This window comes from Heteronotia binoei, chromosome 15, assembly GCF_032191835.1.
Source record: "Heteronotia binoei isolate CCM8104 ecotype False Entrance Well chromosome 15, APGP_CSIRO_Hbin_v1, whole genome shotgun sequence".
Classification (NCBI taxonomy): Eukaryota; Metazoa; Chordata; class Lepidosauria; order Squamata; family Gekkonidae; genus Heteronotia; species Heteronotia binoei.
The window spans coordinates 19,061,400-19,073,528 of record NC_083237.1 but is presented as its reverse complement, the minus strand read 5'-3'; the positions used below and the strand labels follow the sequence as shown (position 1 = coordinate 19,073,528).

Below are 12,129 nucleotides of genomic sequence, written 5' to 3'. Positions count from 1 at the left end.
GAAGCCAACTGTGATGAGGGTCTTAAATTAAATCAAGAACCAAAAAGGTAAGAAATAAACGTAGCAGAGGGCCAATAGTTAAAACCTCATATATACTTGTTATAATAAAAATACACATATTAATTAAAAAGGTTTTATATATATATATGGGCCCAATGAAAGCCTTGTAACAAAATACGAATGACATATGCACAATGATGATGATGATAATGATGATATGGGATTTATATTCCCGCCCTTCACTCCGAATCTCAGAGTCTCAGAGCTGCTCACAATCTTCTTTCCCTTCCTCCCCCACAACAGACACCCCTGTGAGGTGGGTGGGGCTGAGAGGGCTCTCACAGCAGCTGCCCTTTCAAGGACAGCATCTCAGAGCAGCTCACAATCTCCTTTCCCTTCCTCCCCCACACAGACACCCTGTGAGGTGGGTGGGGCTGAGAGGGCTCTCAAAGCAGCTGCCATTTCAAGGACAGAGTCTCACAGTGGCCCACAATCTCCTTTCCCTTCCTCCCCCCCCAACAGACACCCTGTGAGGTGGGTGGGGCTGAGAGGGCTCTCACAGCAGCTGCCCTTTCAAAGACAGAGTCTCACAGTGGCCCACAATCTGCTTTCCCTTCCTCCCCCCCAACAGACACCCTGTGAGGTGGGTGGGGCTGAGAGGGCTCTAAAAGCAGCTGCCCTTTCAAGGACAGAGTCTCAGAGTGGCCCACAATCTCCTTTTCCTCCCTCCCCCACAACAGACACCCTGTGAGGTGGGTGGGGCTGAGAGGGCTCTAAAAGCAGCTGCCATTTCAAGGACAGAGTCTCAGAGCAGCTCACAATCTCCTTTCCCTTCCTCCCCCACACAGACACCCTGTGAGGTGGGTGAGGCTGAGAGGGCTCTCACAGCAGCTGCCCTTTCAAGGACAACCTCTGCCAGAGCTATGGCAGATCCAAGGCCATTCCAGCAGCTGCAAGTGGAGGAGTGGGGAATCAAACCCGGCTCTTCCAGATAAGAGTCTGCATACTTAACCACTACACCAGACTGGCTCAGGAGGTGCGAAAGGAAGAGAATCAGTTACTGTGTTTCAGCCCAAGAAGGCCTTCCTCAGAGGTCAACAAGTTTGAGGTACAGGAGGATTTCTGGGGGAGGAAAATGCCGAGCTGAGCTGTCTCTCATAACGGGAGCAGGCTGGAACTTCTGTTTGGGGTAGTGGAAGGCAAATTAATGCCTACTGCCTACTTTTTTCAGTTAGAGAATAGTCCAAGACATGCACGGAAAACTTTAAGGAGATTTACCTTGGCTTAAAGGGAGCCCCGGAGGGGACTTCTTGGAGGCTTTGAGGGGTCTCAGGGGAAGTTGCATAGTCATCGTCTGCAGAAGTGCCCAGAGTCATTTATTTGATATAAGCTCGTCAGGATTCTAACCTTCTTGGACATTGCTAAACATCTAAAGCTTTGAAAGACCAGTGGAAACTTGGATAATTGGAAGAAAAGGTACAGAAGATTATTTTTTCATTCCGGAGCTATTTATAGCTTAAAGGGACAAAGTTAAAAGATGGGAAAGAAAATATAGAGAGCTTGGAAGTAGAGGGAAGGAAGAGGTGAAATTTGGATTTTATAAATATAAAGGACAGTGTTAAAAACTGCTAAAAAGCGAGAAGGAATTTATTGTTTTGTCTACTTGCGGTTTGGAAGTAAAAGCAACATCGTCATACTGGAACAGACCTGCAGCACATCTGAGCAAGACAGGAAATACGTCAAGTATCGTGAGATCTCCTTGTGAGTTGGTGGCAACAAAAACAGGAAGCAGTAGAAAGAAAACCTACTCTGGGAATATATACCATTGAAAAACATCAGCGGCCATTGCTGGGAGGCTAAATTAAAAACCTGTTTTTAAAAGAATTCGGGACATTAAAAATTGTTGGAATCAACTGAAAAGAGGGTAAGAAGATAAGTACTATTGGTCATATTATTTGTGGGCTCCTCAGAAATTTTTAAAAGGAAAAAGAAATTATATGAAGTAATAAAAAGTCACGGCTGCCATTTTGGAAAATTTAAAGACTTTAAAAATAAATATCTGGACTTTGAGGGCTCAGAGGACGGCAAAATTGGGCTTGCCATAAAGGGCAAGTCCTAATCTTTTGAATCTGACAGTCATATTGAAAATTGGTGAGGTCAAAAATGTTGTTATGTTTTGAAGGGTTTAAAAGTTTTAAAAATTAATATCTTGGCCCAGGAAGCTCTGAGGAAGATGAAATAAAGCTTATTATAAAGAGTAAGCCCAAATCTCTTGAATCTGATAGCTAAATCTGAAATTTGTGAGATTAAAATTTTTGGTGTTTTTTTTTAATATCTAAAGCCCCAAACAAGGGCTCTTTCATTGGAGAAAATGCAGGAACAATTGGATGCAATTGAAGCCAGAATGATGAGAGGGGTCAGGAAGATGATAGATGAATCGAAAGAAGAAATTATTGCAGAGATTAAAAAAGATATGGAAGATCTCAGAAAGGAAACAGGGGAAACAGCTAAGAAAGTGCAGGAAGTAGAAGGAAAAATGAAAGTATATGATTCCACCTTGATGAAAATTCAAGAAAAAGTGACAATTCATGACTGCAAATTGATGGAAACTCACATACGTCTAAGAGGAGTACCTGAAGTGGAGGATGGTGATTTGAAAGGATATATAATAAAAATAATTGCAGAATTCCTAGAAGAAGATCCTGACGAGACCAAAAATATGTATGACTATATGTACAGAGTAAATAATGGCTATAAAATATTTACAAGAATCTTGGCAGAACGGCTTAAACAACATTTGATAAACTTTATAAAAGAAGATCAAGCAGGGTTTCTTCCTAAAAGACAAATAAGAGACAATATTAGGACTGTTGTAATTATTGTAGAATATTATGAAAGATATCCAGAAAAAGAAGTGGCATTATTCTTTGCAGATGCAGAGAAAGCATTTGACAATTTAAGCTGGGACTTTATGTTTGCGGTAATGGAAAAGATGGAGCTGGGAGAAAGTTTTATAAGAATGATAAAAGCAATATACTCTGAACAAAGGGCAAGGTTGTGTGTTAATGCAGACCTCACAAAAGAAATGAAAATTAGTAAAGGTACTAGACAAGGTTGTCCGCTTTCACCATTGTTGTTCATAATGACTCTTGAAATTTTATTGATGCAGATTCAAGAAGAAAAAGATATAGGTTTACGAATAAAAGGATGTACTTACAAATATAGAGCTTTTGCTGATGATATAATGTTTATTAATGAAAACCCCATACAAGTTACACCTTTGTTGTTAACAAAAATACAAGAATATGGGAAGTTGGCAGGACTTTCTATAAATAGAGAAAAATCTAAAATTCTGTGTAAGAACATGCAGATGAACAGACAACAAGAATTACAAAGACTAACGGGCTGTGAAGTTACCTCCAAGGTAAAGTACCTAGGGGTGGAGATAACAATGAAAAACATTGATCTGTTTAAAAATAATTATGAGATGTTATGGCATAAAATGGATGAAGATATGCTAAAATGGAACAAGCTTAATTTGTCATTGCTGGGTAGAATAGCTGCAATAAAAATGAATATTCTACCAAGGATAATGTATTTGTTTCAAACTATTCCTGTTGTGAAGGATGCCAAACAATTTGATAAATGGCGTAGGAAAATTTCAGAATTTGTGTGGGCTGGGAAAAAGCCAAGGATTAAAATGAAAATTCTGTCAGATGCAAAAGAGAGAGGTGGATTTTAACTACCAGATTTAAAATTATATCATGAAGCAGTTTGTTTAGTATGGATGAAAGAATGGATAACGTTGTTAAACAAAAAACTTTTAGTGTTGGAAGGTCACGGAAATAAATTTGGCTGGCACGCATATTTGTGTTATGGAAAAAAGAGGATGGATGGTCTTTTCTCTCACCATTATATAAGAAGCAATCTATTAAATACATGGATAAAATATAAGAAATATGGAGATGAGAGGAGACCTTTATGGATAGTGCCAGCTGAAGTGATAAAGATAACGGTTAAGAAAGGTGAAGAAAAGTGGCTGTCATATAATCAATTATTAAAAATACAAAGTGGGAAAATAGAACTGAAAACTGCTGAAGAATTGAGTTATAAATATGATTGGTTTCAAATGCAACAAATAAAAAGCTTGGTGGAGAATGACATCAAAACTGAAGGAATAAGGAAAGAACAAACAGAAATGGAAAAAGTTCTGCTTGGAGACAATGAGAAACTAATTTGAAAAGTATACAAATTACTTTTACAATGGTCTACAGAAGATGAAGTAGTGAAATCTCAAATGATAAAATGGGCAATTAATGTAAATAAAGAAATAAAGATGGAATCTTGGGAATATCTGTGGAAGAACTCTATGAAACTCGCAACATGTCAAAGTATTAAAGAAAATTGTTTTAAGATGATGTATAGATGGTATATGACTCAAAAAGAATTAGCAAAGATGAATAACAAGATGCCAGACAGATGTTGGAAATGTAAAAAGCATGAAGGTTCTTTCTACCATATGTGGTGGACTTGTGAAAGAGCAAAGCAGGATTGGCAAATGATTCAACAAGAAATTTCTAAGATATTGGGATACGAGTTTAATAAAGTTGCAGAGATTTTTCTGTTAGGATTACAAATGGAAAAATTTCCAAAAGAAGACAGAACTTGAATCTGGTACTTGCTCTCAGCTGCTAGGACATTGTATGCGCAGTTGTGGAAGCAAGAAAAAATACCAGCGAAATGGGATTGGATTATAAATGTTATGTCATGGAGTGAAATGGACAAATTAACAAGAATATTAAGAGACTATGACTTAGAAGTTTTTAAGATGGAGTGGAAGAATTTCAGAAGATATGTAGAAAAAGAGTGAAAAATAAAAGGACATTGGACAATCTTTGATAATGATTAAGTTTTTAAAACAAGAATATAACTTTTGGTTTTTTAATAGTTAAGGGTACCTTTAATTTTTTTTTTAAGTAAATAACACTGGCAGGGGTCAAGTAACGGGGGGAGGGGTGGGGGAAAAGTAAGATATGGGGTAGATAAATTTTTCTTTTTTTAAGTTGTAAGATATAGATATAGATTTGCTACCATATGTTACCAATAAAAATTGTTTATGCAAAAAAGACCCCACCAAGTTTGAGGTACAAATAGGCACATATTACAAAGAACTGTTACAAAGAACTAGCAAAGAATATAACAACATGTTGTCAAAGGATTTCATAACCAGAGTCCATTGGTTGTTGTAGAATTTCTGGGCTGTGTGGCCGTGGTTTTGGAATTTTGAGACATGATGTTTTGCCCGTGACTGTGACTGGCATCCTCAAAGGTGTAACCCAGAAAAAGAAAGCTCCCACAAGATAATGACTCAGCCCTACCCTACCTTCCTGAGTAGATACAAATTACCTGCCTACCAACTTCTTCTCAATTTGACGCAGAGAGAACTCCAGTTTTCGGGGTTACACCTCTGAGGATGCAAAACGTCGGGTCTCATAATGGCAAGACCATGGCCACACAGCCCGGAAAATCTACAACAACCAATATAACAATTCTGGACCAAAAATGGAATTTTCCAAAGAGAGATCAGTAGGCACAAGACAGGAATGTTCAAGAGACCTCTCAGGAACAAATCATGCATCCAGTGCATATGCACGGGTGGTAAAAGATGTTACTGTTGTCTGTCTTCCAGTTCTGGTCCAGAAAGTAATGCTATATTCCATTATTCAGAGCCAAGACATCGACAGAAGGCAGCAAGAGGAACAGGAAGAAGAGGAAGCCTCTCAGGATAGTCGAAATGTTGCGGAGGAAGGGGCAGTAGACGAACCTTTGCTTTCTAGTTCCCCAGAGGAGTCTTCGCCTTCGCCAGATGAACAACACAAAGTACCCATCGAGGTCATAATAAAAGTGGTAAGTCATAAGAACATAAGAGAAGCCATATTGGATCAGGCCAACAGTCCATCATTCCAACACTCTGTGTCACACAATGGCCAAAAAATCTAGGTGTCATCAGGAGGTCCATCAGTGGTTCCAGGACACCAGAAGCCCTCCCACTGCTGCATCCCCCCAAGCACCAAGAATACAGAGCATCAATGCTCCAGACAGAAAGTTCCAACAAAACGCTGTGGCTAATAGCCACTGATGGACCTCTGCTGTTTATCCAACCACCTCTTGAAGCTGTCTACGCTTGCAGCTGCCACCACCTCCTGTAGCAGTGAATTCCATGTGTTCATCACCCTTTGGGTGAAATAGGACTTATCTTCAAAGGAGAGAGAGAAGCTGGACAGATAAACAGAAAAGCTAGTTGAATAAGGGGTCGGGGGGGGGGGAGTGGGGTGAGAGAAGAATTCAGGCAATAATCCTCTCAGTCCTGGAGATCAATAAATGAGAAACTAGAACAAGCAGATGTCTTCTCTGCTCAGACTTGTTGGAGCTCTCCCAGATTATTCCTCAGAACGTGGGGTCTCTATGGCACCAGAGTTAAATCTTGTGTGTGCAAAACATGGTGCCCTACCACTGAGCTATGGGACCTTCCAGAAACATCTGGAGCTGCTTTATGCAGAGTCAGTCTCTAGGCCTGCCTAGCTTTAGTATTGCCAACTCTAACTGGCAGCAGCTCTGCAGACCTTCACAATGTCTGCTGTTGCCTGAAATTCTTTAAATAACCTGAGACCTGCTGCATGGAAGTCTTGGCCTCTGACCATGGAGAAATGGGCCCTGCTTCCTATCAAATGGTTGCTGGGAAACCAGGTCAGCTTATGGAGTTGCCTCATGCCGAGTCAGAGAGTTGGTCCATCTGGCTCAGCATTTTCCATTGGCTCTCCAGCTGCAGGCCCAGCCCTCTCCATTAGGCATCCCTAGGCCACTACCTAGGGTGCCATCCAGGGGGGGTACTGGGCTGGGTCCTCCCCCCGCCCTCAGCGAGGGAAATGGGTGAGCACGGCACCTGCACCTCAGAGGGCATGTGCTGCCTGGCTACCGTCACTCAGCCCAGCCACCATCCCTTGTGAAAGCTTCCAGAAGCGATGGCGGACAGGCTGAACGATGGCGGCTGGGAGGCATATGTGCTTTGAAGCGCAGGCGCTAGGCCACACCGTTGCTGTGGTGCTCACCCTCACTGGGGGCGAGGGAGGAGGGGTGCAGGCTGTGGGGTGAGGGGTGGCAGGGTAGGACCTCGCCTTGGGTGCCAGACCCCCTGGGGATGGCCCTGATCCCCTCACAAAAAACATTCCTCTGTCACCTGAAGTGTTTTTTTTGGTTTCAAATGGTGTTTCCCTTCCAGGTGACCTCTGTCTACAGCCAGGACAGTGATCGGCAGGTGACAGAGAGACCCCAGACCCCCAGGCCAGAGTCTCCTGACGGTGACTACTTAGCGCAAGAGAGCTGCTACCTCACAGACCGCGAAGACCTCCTCCAGGACTCTGGTGCTTCCACGGGCTACTTCCCTTGCTACCTCACCTACAGCAATCTCCCCCCCTACCAGTCTGAGAGCGACGATGAACTTCCAGACCCCCCGGCCAGTCCTGAGGCCAGCCTCCAAGTTGAGGGCACTTTGCAGGACAAAGCCAGCGAGAAGGAAGGAGGAGTGGAAGGCAGCCCCAGAGGGGAAGAGGCCAAGGTGAAGAAGCCCCACCCTGGCAAAGGGTCCCAGCTGCCCAGCCCACAAGGGGCTTTGGGAATGCACAGCGAGGGAGGTGCTAGAGGCAAACTCTAGAAAGTCTGAGGAATGGGGCCTGCTGGCAATACAGGGCCAGTGCAGAGAAGAATGCAAGATGCCTCCTGGTCACATCACACGGAAGGGTTCCAGTGCCTGGCAAAAAACACCTCAGAAAAGACCCAGTTTATGTCAAATGGGGCCAGCCTTTGTTTTTATTCCAAGGGATGCTCATTTTGTGTGGGATAGACGAAGTCTGGAAGATGTCAGCTATCATGTAAAAGAGATCCTAGTCCTCATTGTGCAGAAATTTACTTATTTATAGGGTTGCCAAGTCCAATTCAAGAAATATATGGGGACTTTGGGGGTGGAGCCAGCAGACCTTGGGGTGGAGCCAGGAGGCATTGGGGGCAGAGCCAGGAGCAAGGGTGTGACAAGCATAATTGAACTCCAAGGGCGTTCTGGTCATCACATGTAAAGGGACAGCACACCTTTTTAAAAGCTTTCCTTCCATAGGAAATAATGAAAGCTAGGGGCACCTTATTTTGGGGCTCATAGAATTGGACCTCCTGGTCCAATCGTTTTGAAACTTGGGGGGTATTTTGAGGAGAGGCACTAGATGCTATACTGAAAATGTGGTGCCTCTAACACAAAAAACAGCCCCCCCAGAGCCCCCAATATATCCAGATCAATTCTCCATTATACCCTATGACAATCGATCTCCACATAGGGAATAATGAAGTGCCTAGCAGACATTTCCCTCCCCCTCCCTGTTTCTGGGGACTCCGAAGTGAGGGACTGGCCTCTTTGCTCACGAGTTGCTGCCAACTTCTTCAAAGTAACACAGACACCCCATCCCAAGAGGAAGCCTTTCTGAGCGGAGACTGAAGCCTCTGGAGGGGGAAAGGCACATGGGGGCTGTGGGGATGGGGCTTCCCCCCCCCTGCTGGCCAGCTGAGTGGGGGCGGGAAGGAGCCTGGGAAAGCGGGAGAACCTCCCCCCCGCTGGGACCTGTGGATTGGCAAGCCTACTTATTTATTATATTAGGCTTTTATACTAACCTCCCCGCAAGCTTGTTAGAAAACATCCTTAAAGTGGCCTAGCTGGTCAGTGTGAAAGTACAAGGCCACATCTTTTTAGCCTGGGTGAAGGAATATTGTAGAACTGCAAATTAATGCCTTTACGTAAATAAGGAACTGCTGCCTTTGCAGTCCCAGAGTACATAGAGTGTGAGCATCAAAGTGTGACCTGTAAGGGACAAAGCAATGGGCAAAACCAAAACCAAAGCAGGCCACTGCTGCAGTCAGCACAGCCCCCCCCCCACCTTCAAGCAGCTGCTTGCTAGAACTCCAGTTCCAAGAATCCCTCCGTTCAGAGCCCTGGCTGTGAGAATGACTTCTCTTCTTCCTGCAGAGTCCGGCAGTGGCCAATAGAGGACAGCCAACCCCACCGGCTCCCAGCTGCCCGTCCGCCGCCCCCACGTCCCGCCGGAGCGTCACCAACTTTTTTCAGTGGGTCCGCAATGTCTTTAGCCGGTCATCCCTAAGGAGTCAACAGCACAGCCCAGCTGCAAGAGGCGAAAGGCAGCGCAAAAATATCGGCACGCGGCTGCGAGGCTGGATCAGGAAGCACCGGGGGCGAGTGCACCCCGACAACTGCTGAGGCGCAGACAGGTCACGAGCGCTCAAACTTTGTGAACGAGGACTTCCTGCTGCTTTTAAACTGTTTACTCATCATGGTTACTGCTAGTATTAGATATAATAAGGCTTGCTGAAGCATTAGTTATAGTAAGACTTGCTGAAGCATTAGATATAATAAGGCTTGCTGAAGCATTAGTTATGGTAAGGCTTGCTGAAGCATTAGATATAATAAGGCTTGCTGAAGCATTAGTTATGGTAAGGCTTGCTGAAGCATTAGATATAATAAGGATTACTGAAGCATTAGATATAATAAGACTTGCTGAAGCATTAGTTATAGTAAGGCTTGCTGAAGCATTAGATATAATAAGGCTTGCTGAAACATTAGTTATGGTAAGGCTTGCTGAAGCATTAGATATAATAAGGCTTGCTGAAGCATTAGTTATGGTAACGCTTGCTGAAGCATTAGATATAATAAGGATTACTGAAGCATTAGATATAAGAAGGCTTGCTGAAGCATTAGTTATAGTAAGGCTTGCTGAAGTATTAGTTATGGTAAGGCTGAATCCCACCACTGCACACACCCCTGTTGTAGCCAATTCTCCTGGAGCTTGCAGTAAGCCCTGTAAAAACAGCCCTGTAAGAGCCCTGTAAGCTCTTGGAGATGTAGCATAATGTGCAAAGGAGTTCCACTTTGGTGTAGCAGTTAAGTGTGTGGACTCTTACCTGGGAGAACCGGGTTTGATTCCCCACTCCTCCACTTGCAGCTGCTGGAATGGTCTTGGGTCAGCCATAGCTTTCGTAGGAGCTGTCCTTGAAAGGGCAGTTTCTGTTAAAGCTCTCTCAGTCCCACCCACCTCACAGGGTGTCTGTTGTTGGGGGGAAGGTAAAGGAGATTGTGACCACTCTGAGACTCTGAGATGCAGAGTGTAGGGCAGGGTATAAATCCAATATCATCATCTTCTTCTTCTTCTACTACTACTACAAAAGAAGCCCTACTGCCCAGCATGGATTCTTTTTTGCGGGGCAGGGGGAGAGGGTTGCCATCAAGTCACAGCTGAATCCCCCCCCCCAAAAAAATTCTGTTTTTATTTTAATTGTAGGTGACCTTGTCGGGATTTCAAGGCAAGAGAGGTGGTTTGTCATTTCTTGGCCTCTTCATCACAACCCTGGACTTCCTTGGGGGCCTCCCATCCTCATATTGACCCCCTGCTTAGCTTCTTCGATCTGACAAGACCAGGCCTGCCGGGGCATCCAGGTCAGGACAACATGGACGTTAGCCAATATCTATTTCGGATCGGGTACCAGGGTCCCGCCCAGCCTTCTCTGGAGACCTTGCGCCGTCTCCACCGTTGCCATCTCCTCTCCGTGCCCTTTGGGAGCCTGAGCATCCACTGTGGGGAGCCAATCTCCTTGGCGTTGCCCCTTCTCTACGACAAGATTGTCCGAGCTGAACGGGCTTTTCTTGTGGCTGCTGCAGACACTGGGATTTGACACCAAAGCAGTGTCCAGTCGCTTCCGGAACCCTTTCACGGGGCACTATGGCCCCCCTATGCACCATATGGTGATTTTGGTCCAGTTGCATGGACGCTCCTTCCTCTGCGATGTCGGTTTTGGGGAAGCCTTTCTAGAGCCACTGGAGTTGAAGCCGGACTCAGAACAAGTCCAAGATGGAGGCATCTTCTGGCTCGGCAATAAGGGGGGAGTTTGGGTCTTGGAGCGCCGGGAAGTTCCTGGCAAGGAAGGGAGACCTTTGTATCAATTCACCCTTGAGGAGAAGAAGCTGGAGGATTTTGCTGACATGTGCCTTTATCACCAGACTTCGCCCAGTTCTATCTTCCCCTGCAAATCCTTCTGTTCCTTGCATCAGGAAGACGGTGGGCGCCTTACCTATATGGGATGGCGTCTCATCTCCACAATGGGGGAGAAACGTACGGAGACCCCACTGCAAAGCTCTGAGATCCCAGCCGTCGTGTGTGAGAAATTTGGGATTCAGTTGGAGAGGGACTTCGAGCCAAAGGATGAAAAGATCATGCCACCTCCTGAAGAAGACTGAGAAGGTAGAAGGGAAACGGGTCTCCGATTTGGACAGCAGGCTAGAAACTGGATTATACATCATCTCTTTGCACACAGGTTTCAGTCTCTGTCAGAACTGATGTCATATCACAGGATGTTCCAGAGCCTGGCATGAGGAGGCCGGGGTTTCAGTTCTGAATATTCCCTTGTCTTCGAGGCATCCGATGTGATATTTTGGAAAGATACCATTGCAGCAGTCTGTTTGAAAAAAAAAATGCTGGTCCTTTACAAAAGCAATTTGATCATTTTTCTAGTGCGGTTTACAGTTTTTTCGAGTTGCACTTAAAGGCCTCGATATAATCTTAAGGACCACAACAGAATATGTGAACTTGAATGCATATTGTTAATGAGCGTAAGGAAAATTTATTGTGTAAAATTCATTGAATGATTATACAGGTGACTGCAAATAATATGTTTCTATTATTAGACACGTGGTGTAGTTTCTTTTTGTTTCTCCTTTGTTCATTATCATCCCATTCCCTATTTGTGGTGTGTTTAAACAAAAGCCTGTGCAAGCAGAAAAGCAGCAGACCAAGGGGACAGATCTGCTAAAGTCATGATTAAAAAGTGAGTGCAGCTGTGGGTAACAAGTCCCAGGGCTTTTTTTTTGTAGCAGGAATTTCTTTGTATATTAAGCCACAGGCCCCTGATGTAGCCAGTCCTCCAGTCCTCCAAGAGCTTTCAGTAGGTCCTGTACTAAGAGCCCTGTAAGCTCCTGGAGGATTGGCTACATTAGGGGTGTGTGGCCTAATATGCAAAGGAGTT

General features: G+C 44.5%; 1 pseudogene; it reads left to right on the top strand.

Annotated features, from left to right (window-relative positions):
- Positions 1–10,541: 10,541 nt before the first annotated feature.
- LOC132584175 (arylamine N-acetyltransferase, pineal gland isozyme NAT-10-like) lies at positions 10,542–11,792 on the top strand (annotated as a pseudogene).
- Positions 11,793–12,129: the final 337 nt, after the last annotated feature.